Source organism: Pongo pygmaeus, chromosome 9 (genome assembly GCF_028885625.2).
Source record: "Pongo pygmaeus isolate AG05252 chromosome 9, NHGRI_mPonPyg2-v2.0_pri, whole genome shotgun sequence".
NCBI lineage: Eukaryota > Metazoa > Chordata > Mammalia > Primates > Hominidae > Pongo > Pongo pygmaeus.
The window spans coordinates 32,906,808-32,924,010 of record NC_072382.2 but is presented as its reverse complement, the minus strand read 5'-3'; positions in this window follow the sequence as shown (position 1 = coordinate 32,924,010).

The following is a 17,203-nucleotide window of genomic DNA, read 5'->3' as shown; positions in this document are numbered from 1 at the left end:
GCTTTTTAAGCAAAACTGTCATTGTATCTTATTGGCTGTCACTGGGTCGTGTTCTCACCTCTAAAGCTATCACCATGCTAGTGGAATACAATGACCTGATCAATGATCAAGTTTCACTTACATCTTCACTACTGGAACCTGGGTTGATATCAACTCGTCCTGGATCTCATGGATTGAGAACGGGGGAGGGTGTAGGTGGCTCCTCGAAGGAAAGCTGAAGTTCAGTTAGCAGCACTAAGATAAAAGGATATCTCCCTACATTAACCTAGATCTTTACTACTACCAGTACTCCCACTATATCTCTTGCAGGCCAATCTTACATTGCCACTGCCGATTTAATTTGGTTTATTAATTTAATTTGTTTTATTAAGTGCTAAGCATTGTGCTAAGTGCTTTAGATGAATAACTCCCATAGTTCTCACAAAAACCCTAAGAAGTAGGTACGAATATTACTCACACCTATAAATTAAGGCCCAACTGCTATAGTTGAAGGGAAAGAACAGGGACTGGAACCCAAATCAATTTATCAGTGAGGTCTGGATTTTTTATATTACCCAACACTGCTTTCCCAAACACCTTTTTTTTTTTTTTTTTGTAGTTTGGAAATGTGCATCTTTTTTTTTTTCATAAGTTATTGATGTACAGGTGGTATTTGGTTACATGGGAAAGTTCTTTAGTGGTGATTTGTGAGATTTTGGTGCACCCATCACCTGAGCGGTATACACTGCACCATATTTGTACTCTTTTATCCCTTGCCCCTCTCGCGCTGTTCCCCCAAAGTCCCCAAAGTCTATTGTATCATTCTTATGCCTTTGCATCCTTACAGCTTAGCTACCACATATCAGTTAGACCAAACGATGTTTGGTTTTCCATTCCTGAGCTACTTCACTTAGAATAATTGTCTCTAATCTCATTCAGGTCACTGCAAATGCTGTTAATTAATTCCTTTTTATGGCTCAGTAGTATTCCATCATATATATACATACACCACAGTTTCTTTATCCACTCATTGATTGATGGGAATTTGGGTTGATTCCACCATTTTGCAATTGTGAATTGTGCTGCTATAAACCTGCATGTGCAAGCATCTTTTTTATATAATGACTTCTTTTCCACTGGGTAGACACACAGTAGTGGGAGCTGGATCAAACCATAGTTCTACTTTTAGTTCTTTAAGGAATCTCCACACTGTTTTACATAATGGCCGTACTAGTTTACATTCCGACCAGCAGCGTAGAAGTGTTCCCTGATCACCACATCCACACCAACATTTACTGTTTTTTGATATTTTGATTATGGCCATTCTTGCAGGAGTAAGGTAGTATCACATTGTGGTTTTGATTTGCATTTCCCTGATCATTAGTGATGTTGAACATTTTTTCATATGTTTGGTGGCCATTTGTATATCTTATTTTGATAATTGTCCATTCATATCCTTAGCCCACTTTTTGATGGGATTTTTTTTTTTTTCTTACTGATTTGTTTGAGTTCGTTGTAGATTCTGGATATTAGTCCTTTGTCAGATGTACAGATTGTGAAGATTTTCTCCCACTCTGTGGGTTGTCTGTTTACTCTGCTGGCTGTTCCTTTTGCAGCGCAAAAGTTTTTAGTCTTATTAAGTCCCAACTATTTATCTTTGTTTTTATTGCATTAGTTTTTGGTTTCTTGGTCATGAAATCCTTGCCTAAGTCTATGTCTAGAAGGGTTTTTCCAATGTTATCTTCTAGGATGTTTGTAGTTTCAGGTCTTAGGTTTAAGTCCTTAGTCCATCTCGAGTTGATTTTTGTATAAGATGAGGGATGAGGATCCAGTTTCATTCTCCTACCTGTGGCTTGCCAATTATCCCAGCACCATTTGTTGAAAACGGTGTCCTTTCCCCACTTTACGTTTTTGTTTGCTTTGTGGAAGATCAGTTGGCTGTAAGTATTTGGGTTTATTTCTGTGTTCTCTATTCTGTTCCTATTCTGTATAGGTCCATGTGCCTATTGTTATACCAGTACCATATTGTTCCTGACTATGGCCTTATAGTAGATTTGAAATCAGGTAGTGTGATGCCTCCAGATTTGTTCTTTTTGCTTTGTCTTGCTTTGGCTATGCTGGCTCTTTTTTGGTTCCATATAAATTTCAGAATTGTTTTTCTAATTCTGTGAAGAATGATGGTGGTATTTTGATGGGGATTGCATTGAATTTGTAGATTGCTTTTGGCAGTGTGGTCATTTTCACAATATTGATTCTACCTATCCATGAGCATGGGATGTGTTTCCATTTGTTTGTGTCATCTATGATTTCTTTGAGCAGTGTTTTGTAGTTTCTCTTGTAGAGATCTTTTGACTCCTTGGTTAGGTATATTGTTAAGTATTTTATTTTATTTTTGCAGCTATCGTAAAAGGGTTGAATTCTTGATTTGATTCTCCACTGGGTCGAGAGCTACTGATTTGTGTACATGAATCTTGTATCCAGAAACTTTGTTGGATTATTTTATCCATTCTAGGAGCTTTCTGGAGGAGTCTTTAGGGTTTTCAAGGTACACAATCATATCGTCAGCAAACAGTGACAGTTTGACTTCCTCTTTACCAATTTGGATGCCTTTTATCTCTTTCTCTTGTCTGATTGCTCTGGCTAGGACTTCCAGTACTGTGTTGAAGAAGAGTGGTGAGAGTGGGCATCCTTGTCTTGTTCCAGTTCTCAGAGGGAATGCTTTCAACTTTTCCCCATTTGGTATTATGTTGACTGTGGGTTTGTCACAGATGGCTTTTATTACATTTTTATACATACAAGGTGTGTCCCTTGTATGCTGATTTTGCTGCGAGTTTAAATCATAAAGGGATGCCAGATTTTGTTGAATCCTTTTTCGGCATCTATTGCAATGATCATGTGATTTTTTGTTTTTAATTCTGCTTATGTGGTGTATCACATTTATTCACTTGTGTATTTTAAACCATCCTTGCATCCCTGGTATGAAACCCACTTGATCATGGTGGATTACCTTTTTGATATGTTGTTGCATTCAGTTAGGTAGTATTCTGTTAAGGATGTCAGCATCTATGTTCATCAAGGATATCAGTCTATAGTTTTCTTTTATGGTTATGCCCTTTCCTGGTTTTGGTATTAGGGTGACGCTGGCTTCATAGAATGAATTAGGGAGGGTTCCTTCTTTCTTTATCTTGTGGAATACTGTCAAAAGGATTGGTACCAATTCTTCTTTGAATGTCTGGTAGAATTCTGCTGTGAATCCATTTGGTCTTGGACTTTCTTTTGTTGGTAATTTTTAAATTGCCATTTCAATCTCACTGCTTGTTATTGGTCTGTTCAGGGTATCTAATTCTTCCTGATTTAAGCTAGGAGGGTTGTATTTTTCCAGGAATTTATCCATCTCTTCTAGTTTTCTAGTTTATATGTGTAAAGGTGTTTATAGTAGCCTTGAATGATCTTTTATATTTCAGTGGTATCAGTTGTAATATCACCTGTTTCATTTCTTAGTGAGGTTATTTGGATTTTCTCTCTTCTTTTCTTGGTTAATCTTGATAATGGTCTAGCAATCTTATTTACCTTTTCAAAGAACCAGATTTTTGTTTCATTTATCTTTTGTAATTTTTTTTTGTTTGTTTCAATTTCATTTACTTCTGCTCTGATCTTGGTTATTTCCTTTCTTCTGCTGGGTTTGGGTTTGGTTTGTTCTTGCTTCTCTAGTTCCTTGAGGTACAACCTTAGATTGTCTGTTTGTGCTCTTCCAGACTTTTTGATGTAGGAGTTTAGGGCTATAAACTTCTTTTAGCACTACCTTTGCTGTAACCCAGACGTTTTGGGAGGGTGTATCATTACTGTTGTTCAGTTCAAATAATTTTTTAATTTCCATCTTAATTTCATTTTTGACCCAATGCTCATTCGGGAGCAGGTTATTTATTTTCCATGTATTTGCATGGTTTTGAAGGTTCCTTTTGGAGTTGATTTCCAGTTGTATTCCACTGTGGTCTGAGAGAGTGCTTATATAATTTCAATTTTCTTAAAGTTATTGAGGTTTGTTTTATGGCCTATCATATGGTCTATCTTGGAGAAGGTTCTATGCACTGTTAAATAGAATGTATATTCTGCAGTTGTTGGATGAAATGTTCTGTATATACCTGTTAAGTCCATTTGTTCCAAAGTTAGTTTAAATCCATTGTTTCTTTGTTGGCTTTCTGTCTTGATGACCTTTCTAGTGCTGTCAGTGGTGTATTGAATTCACCCACTATTATTGTTTTGCGGTCTATCTCATTTCTTCAGTCTATTAGTAATTGTTTTACTAATTTGGGAGCTCCAGTGTTAGGTGCATATATGCTTAGGATTGTGATATTTTCCTGTTGGACAAGGCCTTTTACCATTATATAATGTCCCTCTTTGTCTCTTTTAACTGCTGTTGATTTAAAGTTTGCTTTGTCTGTTATAAGAGTAGCTACTCCTGCTCACTTTTGGTGTCCATTTGCATGAAATGCCTTTTTCCACCCCTTTACTTTAAGTTTATGTGAGTCCTTATATGTCAGGTGAGTCCTGAAGGCAGCAGATTATTGGTTGGTGAGTTTTTATGCATTCTGCAGTTCTGTATCTTTTAAATGGAGCATTTAGGCCATTTACATTCAATGTTAGTATTGAAATGTGAGGTACTGTTGCATTCATTGTGCTATTTGTTGCCTGTGTACTTTGTGTTTTTTTATTTTCCCTTTTAACCTGTATTTTTGTTTTATAGGTCCTGTGTGATTTATGCTTTAAAGAGGTTATGTATTGATGTGTTTCCAGGATTTGTTTCAAGATTTAGAGTTCCTTTTTAGTAGTTCTTGTAGTGCTGGTTTTGTAGTGGCAAATTCTCTTAACACGTGTTTGTTTGAAAAAGACTGTATCTTTCCTTCATATGTGATGCTTAGTTTTGCTGGATACAAAATTCTTGGCTGATAATTGTTTTGTTTGAGGAGGCTGAAGATAAGGCCCCAGTCCCTTTTAGCTTGTAAGGTTTCTGCTGAGAAATCTGCTGTCAATCTGATAGGTTTTTCTTTATAGGTTACCTGGTGCTTCTCTCTCAGAGCTCTTAAGATTATTTCCTTTGTCTTAACTTTGGATAACCTGATGATAATGTGCCTAGGTTATGATCTTTTTGTGATGAATTTCCCAGGTGTTCTTTTTGCTTCTTGTGTTTGGATGTCTAGGTCTCTAGCAAGGCTGGGGAATTATCCTTGATTATTCCCCCAAATATGTTTTCCAAGCTTTTAGAATTCTCTTCTTCCTCAGGAACACCAATTATTCTTAGGTTTGGTTGTTTAACATAATCTCGGACCTCTTAGAGGTTTTGTTCATATTTTCTTATTCTTTTTCCTTTGTGTGTGTTGGATTGGGTTAATTCAAAGACCTTGTCTTTGAGCTCTGAATTTCTTTCTTCTGCTTGTTCAGTTCTATTGCTGAGACTTTCCAGAGCATTTTGCATTTCTGTAAGTATGTCCAATGTTTCCTGAATTTTTGATTGTTTTTTCTTTAAGCTATTTATTTCCTTGAATGTTTCTCCCTTCACTACTTGTATCGTTTTTTTAGATTTCCTTGCACTGGGCTTTGCCTTTCTCTGGTGCCTCCCTGATTAGCTTAATAATTAACCTCCTGAATTCTTTTTCAGGTAAATCAGGGATTTCTTCTTGATTTGGATCCAGTTCTGGTGATCTAGTGTGATTTTGGGGGATGTTAATGAGCCTTGTTTTGTCATATTACCAGGGTTGGTTTCATGGTTCCTTCTCATTTGCGTCGGCTCTGTCAGAGGGAAGGTCTTGAGCTGAAGGCTGTTGTTCAGCTTCTTTTGTCCCATGGAGTGTTCCCTTGATGTAGACTCTCCCCTTTTTCCTATGGATGTGGCTTTCTGTGAGCTGAACTGCAGTGATTATTGTTTCTCTTCCGGGTCTAGCCAGCCAGCAAGTCTACCCAGCTCTGGGCTGGTACTGGGGGTTGTCTGCAGAGTCCTGTGATGTGAACTGTCTATGGGTCTCTCAGCTGTGGATGCCAGTGCCTGTTCTGGTGGAGGTGGTGGGGTGGTGCAATGGGCTTCATGAAGGTTCTTTGGTGGTTTAATGCTCTATTTTGTGCTGGTTGGCTTCCTGCTGGGAGGCGGTACTTTCCAGAGAGCATAAGTTGTGGTAGTATGGAGAGGTACTGGTGGTGGGTGGGGCCCTAGAACTCCCAGGATTATATGCCCTTTGTCTTCTGCTAGCAGGGTGGGAAGGGAAGTACCATCAGCTGGGGCCAGGGCTAGGTATGTCTGAGCTCAGACTCTCCTCCAGTGAGTCTTGCTGTGGCTGCTGTGGTGGATGGGAGTGAGATTCCCAGGTCACTAGAATTGTATACCTAAGAAATATTATGGCTGCCTCTGCTGATTCATGCAGGTTGTCAGGATACTTGGGGAAAGCCGGCAGTCACAGGCCTCACCCAGCTCCTACGCAAACCAAAGGGCTGGTCTCACTCCCACTAAGCCCCCACTCCAACCCCAATAGCCCCAAGTCTGTTTCCAGGCGGTGGGCAAGACAGGCTTGAAAACCTGCCTCAGGTTACCGCCTCCCAGCTGTGAAAGGAAAGGGCTTGGTTCTTCCCCCAACTGTGGAGTCTGCACACCAGATTTGTACCCTCCCTCAGGTTCTGGGAGGCTTCTCGCCCCATTCAAATCATTACACAGTTTAGCTAGAGATTTCCTTCTCCCTGTGGAGTTTTACTCCCACAACCCCACTCCTCTGGCTGCCCTGCCGGTGGATCCGCATGGTGCCAGGCAGGAATGGCCCGCTCGGGGACCCAGTGAGCTACCAGAGCCTTTCTGCTGCTTCCTCTACCCCTATATTTTGCTTGGCTAAATTGACTCAGCTCCAGGTAAAGTGGGAAACTTCTCCTGCAAACATACCTTCAGCTTCTCCAGTGGGGGTGTGTGTTCAGGAGAGGAGGCTCTCCCTTTCCCACTTCCACAGTTGGGGCATCCACAGTATTTGGGGTGTCTCCCATGTCCTGCAGGAGCAGTCTGCTTCCTTCAGAGGGTCTGTGGGTCCTCTTGGGATTGCTGGTTTGTTCTTACAGTTAATTTGGAGCTAAAATTCACAACATGCGTCTCCACAAGCTTCTCTGTCCGGAGCTGCAATCTAGTCTTGCCTCCCATCTGCCATGATGATACTATTGCCCACTAGACACCGAATTCTAAAATACAAGGATATTAAAATTGGTAAATATGGCCAGGCACGGTGGCTCACGCCTGTAATCCCAGCACTTTGGGAGGCCGAGGCGGGCAGATCACCTGAGGTCAGGAGCTCGAGACCAGCCTGGCCAATGTGGTGAAACCCCATCTCTACTAAAAATAAAAAAAATTAGCTAAGCATGGGGTCTCATGCCTGTAGTCCTAGCTACTCAAGAGGTTGAGATATAAGAATCGCTTGAGCCCTGAAGGCACAGTTTGCAGTGAGTGAGATCTTGCCACTGGACTCTAGCCTGGGCAACAGAGCCAGACCCTGTCTTAAAAAAAAAAGAAGTTATGCACTGATAATTGGATGATAGTAGAGTTTTGTTCTCCAATAATAGTTCTCTGAGGGGATCATTTCTACCAGACACTGACAATCAGAGAAAAGAGAAGGTGGGTCACAGTGAGACATACATGGATCTGATTTATGGGGGTCCACAAGGCACTAGATGCTGCAAAATCTAGCACTTCAAGCAGCAGCATTGAAGTAGTGAAGGCATAAATATTTTACATTGCCCCTGGGGCCTTTTACCCTCACTATGCCACTGTTGCCAACCAAATAATGCACCAACTTCCTTAATGTGAGGTTCTGGAATTAGGCAGCTGTTTACAAGGAAGCTAAATTCAGAAATGGCCTCATGCCACTGTTGAAGGCTGAGCAACTGGGCAAGTTGGTGCTAATCCTTGTTTAATTTAGCTTTCCTGCTGACTCACATTCTATGTGACACATTGTATATTCTTCTACTTGTATGTGCCTCTGGGGCATGTTCAATTACAAATCATTACTCAGGGATAATGCTTCAAAAGTTCTGCTGGGATTAGATAAAGGAGCTTAAACTTAGGAAATTACATTTACCAATTTCTTTCTTTTTTTTTTTTTTTTCTTTTTGAGACTGAGCCTCACTCTATCCCCCAGACTGGAGTGCAGTGGCACGATCTCATCTCACTGCAACCTCCGCCTCCCAGGTTCAAGCGATTCTCCTGCCTCAGCCTCCCGAGTAGCAGAGATTACAGGTGCTTGCCACCATGCCCAGCTAATTTTTGTATTTTAGTAGAGACGGGAGTTTCACCATGTTGGTCAGGTTGATCTCGAGCTCCTGACCTCAGGTGATCCCAAAGTCACACAGTGTAGGACACATTTGTTCATTGTTTACCAAGTGATCATTCCCTCTTCCTCCTTTCTAACCATACCCAGGCTTTTGTTTGGGCACATAAGCTATCCATTGAAGCCAGTGTGCTTTGGAGGAAGCTGAGCAACACCCAACTCAACTTCCAGGGCGTCCCCTGGAGGGCATGTTCAATTCCCCAGGAAATAGTAATTGGTTCAGACTCAAATTAATTTAATCAGGGTAAATGTTAGAATTCTCACTTGGAATGCTGACATTCAAACACATTCTCTTTGTAAATGACTTGGTATGGTTTTAAATCCTGGAACAGTTACAGCCATGTTGCATCCATGAGGGAAGCCAGGTGTAGGATCAAACTCACAGGGGAAAGCAGATAAGACAGGCCATGATGATGTCATTGGGCTGTGGAATGAAGCCAACCTTGAGTTAGACCCTCTTTTTGGACCTACCTGTTAGTTATGTTATTGATAATTTGCCTTTCTTATTTAAGCCAGTTAATTTGGATTTTCTGTTATTTGCAATGAATATGTCCTAACAGATATATTAAGGTGTTCAAAGCCAAAAATTAAAAAAACTCAGCTCTCTGTGTTTTCATTTTATCATCACTAAAATTAATAGATTAGAATATTATACCAGTGGTTTAAAAATCTAGTTTTAGCAGCAAAATGCATTTTTCTAGCAGTCTTACACAGATCATGCAATACATAAAATATATTAAAAAAATCAATAAGTATGCTCCTCATTAATTTTTATAATTAGTGACAAATATTTCATTGTTTGTAGATCCCGTGAAAACCTTTGTTTCTTTGGAGCACAATCTGAAAGCCACTAGTGCAGATAATAAAACATATGTAATATATTATGCATAATAAAAATGAGATATGCATAATATACAGATATAAATATATATGTATGAATGTATATAAAATAGCTAAATTTATTGCTTTTATTATGTACCAGGGATCGTGCTGAGTACTTTTTTATGCATGGTTTTATTTTAAATCCACTTCATGAAGCAGGTACTTATATTTAATAAAGGAATAATAATACTTACCTCATGGGGGGCTCTTGGGAAATTAAAACAAGATCCTAGACTTCAGAACAAGTAACTGAGAAGGGCAAGCATCTTCTTTTGTTGAAATTAAACCTAGGAAGAAGTGAACCTAAAAACCTGGCTTATCCATGGACTTTCTAATTCCAACTCAACTAATTATAACTGATACAGATTCCTTCTGAACTCTAGTCTCAATATTATCCCCAGTAGAAATGAGAAGGTTTATGTGTCCTCTTTTATTCTGTGATATAAATGTCAATTCTTTTGGTGATAGAAAATAATGCCATCAGCAGCTGTACTTAAAGAGAGAAAATAATAACATACTCAGATATCCCATAGAATGTTTATGCCTAAGGCTTCATAATCACACTACTTTAAAGACGAAGGGCTGGGCACAGTGGTTCATACCTGTAATCCCAACTTTTTGGGAGGCCAAGGCCAGAGGATTGATTGGGGCCAGGAGTTCGAGATCAGCCTGGGCAGCAGATCCAGGCCCCCCCTCCCCCATCTCTGCAAAAAAAAAAGTAGTAGGCAGGTATGGCTATAGTCTAGCTACTGGGGAGGCTGAGGCAGGAGGATGACTTGAGCCCAGGAGTTCAAGGCTGCAGTGAACTATGATTGTGCCATTGCATTCCAGCCTGGGCAACAGAATGAGATCTTGTCTCAAAGAAAATTAAAATAAAATAAAGATGAGCCACAGAGAGGTTTAATGGCCTCCTAAGGTCACATAGCTTGTTAGAGTTCAGAGCTGAGACTAACATTCAGGGAGTTTGGCTTCTATACCAATGCTCTGTACATTGCATGCTGCCCCTAATTAACCTGGCCAAACTTAGTCTCCAATTGCCACTGAAGTTAGCCAATAAGAAAGAAAATCTGGGCCGGGCGCAGTGGCTCACGCCTGTAATCCCAGCACTTTGGGAGGCTGAGTTGGGCGGATCATGAGGTCAGGCGATCAAGACCATCCTGGCTAACACAGTGAAACCCCATCTCTACTAAAAATCCAAAAAATTAGCCAGGTGTGGTGGCGGGTGCCTGTAGTCCCAGCTGCTTGGGAGGCTGAGGCAGGAGAATGGCGTGAACCTGGGAGGTGGAGCTTGCAGTGAGCCTAGATCGTAGCACTGCACTCCAGCCTGGGCAACAGAGTGAGACTCTTCTCAGAAAAAAAAAAAAAAGAATAAAAGAAAGAAAATCTGATGAGCACTGAAAGCAAGTATGATCTGAATTTGGCTGGTCAGGACTTCCTATGGCCTTGTGAAGAAAACCTATGGCACTGTGGTTTTCTGTGTACACAGAGGTGTGACTGTGGTTTCATAATCTCATCTCATCTTAACGCTTTGTGTTGAAAATTCAGGCACAGACCACTGAAATAATATCTGGCAATTATCTGGTTTTTACCATTTCTTTATTAGCTGGAAAACTAAAACAAGATGTAATACTCTGGATGTTTTAGGTGGTATGTAATTTGCTTGTGTATTCAATAGTCCCTCTCATCCTTTAAAATATAAAATAAGTTGTTGCTAATGTAGTTTTTGACTTTGTTTCCGTGTTCTTTAATTCTATTTTAAGTTTTCTGGGGATAAGGTCATCTTTTTATGGAGTACAGTGTTATCATATTTTGCCTTATCTTATTTTGATATTTTCCAAATATTTAAATGTAACCCAGATGTCAGCTCAAACCACACATTGCACAGCCTTGCCAGAATTTCTGCACATTCCTGGTGAGATTTTTGTTCTGTCCAGTTCCAGCTCCCACAGGACCCTTGATCTCACTTGAGGTTTGTCTTCCTTGTACAGACCTATCCCTAACATTTGTGGGGCCAGGGTCAGGGCAGGAATAAATATAGAGGCTCACATATCCTTTGTCTAAACAGATAATAAACTATTAAATAAAATATGTACTGTTCTCCTGCATTGCCAAATTTGCCTTCACGATAACCTAGAAGGCCAAGTTGAAATTTAGAATTCTGAGACTTCCAGTTTTCCTCTGGAATTCGGCAGTATGGAGAGAGCTGAACTCCCACCTCCAACCTCCACCCATAGTCCACCCCTTATTTTTTTCCATGCCCCTTCCTCCATTGTTTCACAACATGAAGGGCCTCATATGTGTTAGTGGACATTGCAGTATGTCCAAGTTTTACCCATTTGCTTTCAAGCAGCCACCCTTTAGGCAAACCTTAGTCCTAGTGATATGCCTACCAGCACCATAGGCTACAATTAGGAGGATGGACCCAGGGACAAAGCTGGTGTAGCCCTGCACAATTGCCATTCCCCAAGTCCTAGGGCCCTTAGGAATGATGCTAAATCTACTCAGCCTGTGCTCTGTGAATGGAACAGTCAAACCTGAATGACAGCACATCAGTTTACAGCATGATTTACTGAATATTTTAGGCCCACTGTTAAGACCTACTGCTCAGAAACAAGTATTTCTTTCAAAATATTACTGCTCGTGGACAATATACCTAGTCACCCAAGAGCTCTGATGGAGATCCACAAAGATATTGATGTTGTCTTTATGCCTGTTAATGCATCTCTTCTGCAGCCCATGGATGAAGAAGTAAATTCAAATTTCAAGTCTTATTATTCAAGAAATACAGTTTGTAAGGCTATAATTGCCATAGACAGTGATTCCTCTGCTGAATCTGGGCATAGTAAAATCGGAAGCCTTCTGGAAATAATTCACAATTTTAGTTGCTGTTAAGAACATTCATGATAGGCTGGGCACAGTGGCTCACGCCTGTAATCCCAGCACTTTGGGAGGCCAAGTTGGGCAGATCATCTAAGGTCAGGAGTTCGAGACCACTTGGCCAACACAGTAGAACCCTGTCTCTGCTAAAAACACAAAAATTAGTCAGGTGTGGTGGTGCATGCCTGTAGTCCCAGCTACTAGGGAGGTTAAGGCAGGAGGATTGCATGAACCTGGGAGGCGGAGATTGCAGTGAGCCAGGATCGTGCCACTGAACTCCAGCCTGGGTGTCAGAGAAAGACCCTGTCTCAAAAAAAAAAAAAAAGAACATTCATGATTCATGGGAGGTGGTCAAAATATCAACATCAGCCAGATGTGGTAGTTCTAGCTACCTGGGAGGTGGAAGCAGGAGGGTCTAAGCCACTGTGCCTGGCCCATAGTCTATTTTTTTATTTTTATTTTTATTTTTATTTATTTATTTATTTATTTATTTTTGAGACTCTTGCTCTTTTGCCTAGGCTGGAGTGCAATGGTGTGGTCTCGGCTCACTGCAACCTCTGCCTTCAAGTGATTCTCATGCCTCAGACTCCCAAGTAGCTGGGATTACAGACATGTGCCACCACGCCCGGCTAATTTTTGTATTTTTAGTAGAGATGGGGTTTCACCATGTTGGCCAGGCTGGTCTCAAACTCCTGACCTCAGGTGATCTGCCCACCTTGGCCTCCCAAAGTGTTGGGATTACAGGCGTGAGCCACCGTGCTCGGCCTTTATTTTTAACTTTATTTTTAATTGCATTTCTAAATACACTATTTTAAATTGCCATTGGTATAAATGACTTCTTTGCACACATCTGAACCACTTGATTCTCTCCCTTCAATATGTGTTTAAAAGGCACAGAAAGAACTTATAAAAAAAAGCACTGAGGCCGGTCGCAGTGGGTCAGGCCTGCAATCCCAGTACTTTGGGAGGCCGAGGTGGGCGGATCACGAGGTCAGGAGATCGAGACCATCCTGGCTAACAGTGAAACCCCGTCTCTACTAAAAATACAAAAAAATTAGCTGGGCATGGTGGCGGGCGTCTGTAGTCCCAGCTACTCGGGAGGCTGAGGAGGGAGAATGGCGTGAACCCAGGAGGCAGAGCTTGCAGTGAGCTGAGATCGCGCCACTGCGCGCTCACTGCACTCACAGGCTCACTGCACTCCAGCCTGGGCAACAGAGCGAGACTCCATCTCAAAACTAAACTAAACTAAACTAAACTAAACTACTAAACTAAACTAAAAAAATAAAATAAATAAAATGAATCGCACTGATACCTATTTTCTTATGGAATGAATGTCATTGGCCAATATTGTTTCTTGGCCCTATGGGAGATACTTCTAAGGACAAAACTTTCGGGGTTGTGCTTTATTCTTTATACAATTATTCCTTGCTATCCAAATGAATTCAGTTCCTGTGTATGGATAGAGTTTGGAGAATGAGTTTAGGTAACCAGGGAATTTGTGTTGTTGTAGTTCTAAAATCAAAAGCTCTATGATAGAACACTATGACTTTAATAGTTAAAATCTATACCATTCCTAATCTATTTGGCAGTTCAAAGTCAAGCCGATTTAACTCCTGGAAGCAAAGCTCCCTGATTAAGTATCTTTATAGTTTTCAATATTTAAGTTGGGCAATCAGGAAAGGCACAAAGTAACTAGAGCTGAAGAATTGTATGATGTTCTAGGAGAAAGCTATTTTATTTTAAACAAGTCTTCAAGAAGGACAGAGATTAAATAGTAATTGAGTAACAATCATTTTATTAAAGTGTTAAAAGCTTGTATTGGAAATAGCCACGCTTTGTACAGGACTCCATTTATTTGTAGAAAATTGCTCCCTTCCTGTGACTTAAAATGATTAATAATCATAATAATAAGGGAGGCCAGGCACAGTGGCTCATGCCTGTAATCCCAGTACTTTGGGAGGCCGAGGCAGGTGGATCACCTGAGGTCAGGCGTTCGAGACCAACTTGGCCAACATGGCGAAATCCCATCTCTATTAAAAATACAAAAAATTAGCTGGGTGTTGTGGCACCTGTAATCCCAGGCATTCAGGAGGCTGAGGTGAGAGAATTGCTTGAACCCAGGAGGCAGAGGTTGCAGTGAGCCCAGATCACACCACTGTACTCCAGCCTGGGTGACAGGGCAAGACTCTGTCTCAAAAATAAATAAATAAATAAATAAATAAATAAATAATAATGAGGGTTTTTAAAGAAGTGCTTTGAAGCTTATAAAATATGGTAATAAATATTATATAATCTCAGTTGAGATCTTGATCAGTGGTATCCAACAGAACTTTCTGCAATGATGGGAATGTTCTAATATGCTGTCTAATATGGTATCTGCTAGTGACATGGCCTGCATAAACGAGGGGTGGATACTCAAATAAACATTAGGGTTTTTCTACCTGTAGGTAAAAAGGATACTTGGGCAAAAATAGCAAAGTCTAGTGTGACAGACAAGATACTCTAAAACACAACAAAAGCTATTTTTGTCACTGCCCATTGATTTATAAAATTTAATAATTACATGAGAATGAAGCAAACAAGCCTTAATGAAGTTTATAATTTTATAATTTTTTGTTTTTGAGACAGAGTCTCACTCTGTTGCCCAGGATGGAGTGCAGTGGCATGACCATGGCTCACTGCAGCCTCAATCTCCTGGGCTCAAGTGATCCTCCTGCCTTAGCTTCCTGAGGAGCTAAGACTAAAGGCATGAGCCACTACACCTAACTTTTTCTTTTTTTGTTTTTTGGTAGAGACGGGATCTCCCTATATTGCCTAGGTTGGTCTCAAACTCCTGGGCTCAAGTGATTCTCCTGCCTTGGCCTCCCAGGATGTTGGGATTACACACATGAACCTCTGTGCCCAATCTTTTTAGTCATTTTTTTAAACATTGCTTTCAATTGTCTTTGTGAATTTTTTTGGCCGCTGAGGGCTCATATTTTGACATGAAGATGTGCCGACCTAATAGCAACCAAACATGTTTGTCAGCACATTAAAAGTTAAGCACTGCTACCACTAGTATAAATAAACATGAGTACAAAGCCCACACTGAAACTTTGTTGCATTACTTGGCTATTCAAAATAAGCTTCCATTAATTTTTAAGTATTATCTTTAAAAATATAAAATGTAAAAATTCTTGAAGAGAATGTTCAGGCTTCTAAGAATAGAAGTTTTTTAAAACACCAACTGCTTTTTGTTATTGAGTTTCAGAAACCTTTCACAAGACAGTAGAAAACAAACAAACACAAAACTTTACAACCACAGCTAATGTCATTTTTTCCATTGTTCCTACTCAGCTCCAAAGTCATTGTGTGCAAGACCTATTTTTCCCATACATCTAAATGATAGATACAGGCTATGAGATTCTTTCTTCTGTTTGTAGCAGCTTATTCAGGTGCAGTCAAACACAAAGCTTCAGGATAAATTGTACAAACTTTACAATATGGGATTTGAATTTAAAATATGAGACATAAAATCTGCACAAAACTGGTAAAAATCAAGCACAGATATCAGGATTGAAACTTATAATCTACATGTGAAAGGGAATCGTATTTCCTTTCAAGTGCTTTATTCTGCTATGGAACAGTTGAAACGAAGATGTGAAGCTTTGTGGTTAGTTTCAATTATACACGCTGTAGATACTATACCAATTTTAAAAGTTACACAGAGACCAATGGATGTCCATCAGTTCATCTGGATTGATGGGACAATCCAGTGGGATCACTGAGAACAAATCAGGCAAGTGTGGAAGGAAAGTCCTCCCGTGCAATTCATTTGTAGTGTTTGCGGATGGGCAGGCACACCCCTCCAGGAACATGAGGGCTGCTGCTTTCTTCATCAGAGCTATGATTTAGGCTTCATGCCTCTGACCACCCCCTCAGCCTCAAGTGTTATCACATTCTTGAAGCTCTACCGCCACTGTTTCTCCAATTATGTTAGAAACTTCTGATCTAGATGGCAGCAGATCTTCTAGTTGAGAACGTTTGTCTGGGTTGATCCAGTTGTTTTCAGGACACTTCACATCAAACTTTATGTAGAGATCACCTTGTTCAAAGGGATTAGGATATTGTGGCATTTCTTCGCCTCACATCCCCAGAGTGTGTTTGGGAAACACTGAAGTAACAAAAAGGGCAGAGCTTTGCCCCCACTTATTTGCTAAATGCTCTTTTTACTGTGGGGCCTTATGCAAAATGACCTAACCTCTTTGAGGCAGTTTCTTAATTTTGAGATTTAGAGTAACATTCATTTTCTGGGGTTGCTGTGAGAATCAAACACAATATTGGTTATGCCATTCCTGACACAACCGAAAGAGTAGCAATGCCTGGGTAATAGAAAGCACGTAACATTTATAATCAGGAGAATATGAGTCAGATCAGGCTTTGCATTTCTGGTCACATGACCTTCAGCAAGCGACAAATGTGAACTTCAATTTCCTCATCCATGACATAGGACTGATATCAACATCTTCCCCACTGGATTGAGAGAAAACGTGAAAGTAACTTCCTTTTCCCTTCTCTCCCATCTCCTCACTTCTCTCTCCCTCCACCTTCCTATTTCCCCACTTCTCTTTTTCTCCACCCCCATCTCCTTCTATCTCCCTCCAACCCCCCATCTCTCCACTTCTCTCTCCCTCCACCCTTTCATCTCTCCACTTCTCTCTCCCTCCACTCATCTCTCCACTTCTCTCTCCCTCCACCCTTCCATCTCTTTACTTCTCTCTCCCTCCACCCCTCCCATCTCTCCACTTCTCTCTCCCTCCACCCTCCCATCTCCTTACTTCTCTCTCCCTCCACCCTCCCATCTCCTTACTTCTCTCTGCCTCCACCCTCCCATCTCCACACTTCTCTCTCTCTCCACGCCTTCCATCTCTCCACTTCTGTTTCCCTCCACCTCTGTCTCCCTCCACCCTTTCATCTCTCCATTTCTCTCTCCCTCCACCCCTTCCATCTCTCCACTTCTCTCTCCCTCCACCCTTCCATCTCTCCCCCTCCACCCCTCCATCTCTCCACTTCTCTCTCCCTCCACCCTTCCATCTCTCCACTTCTCTCTCCCTCCACCCTCCCATCTCTCCACTTCT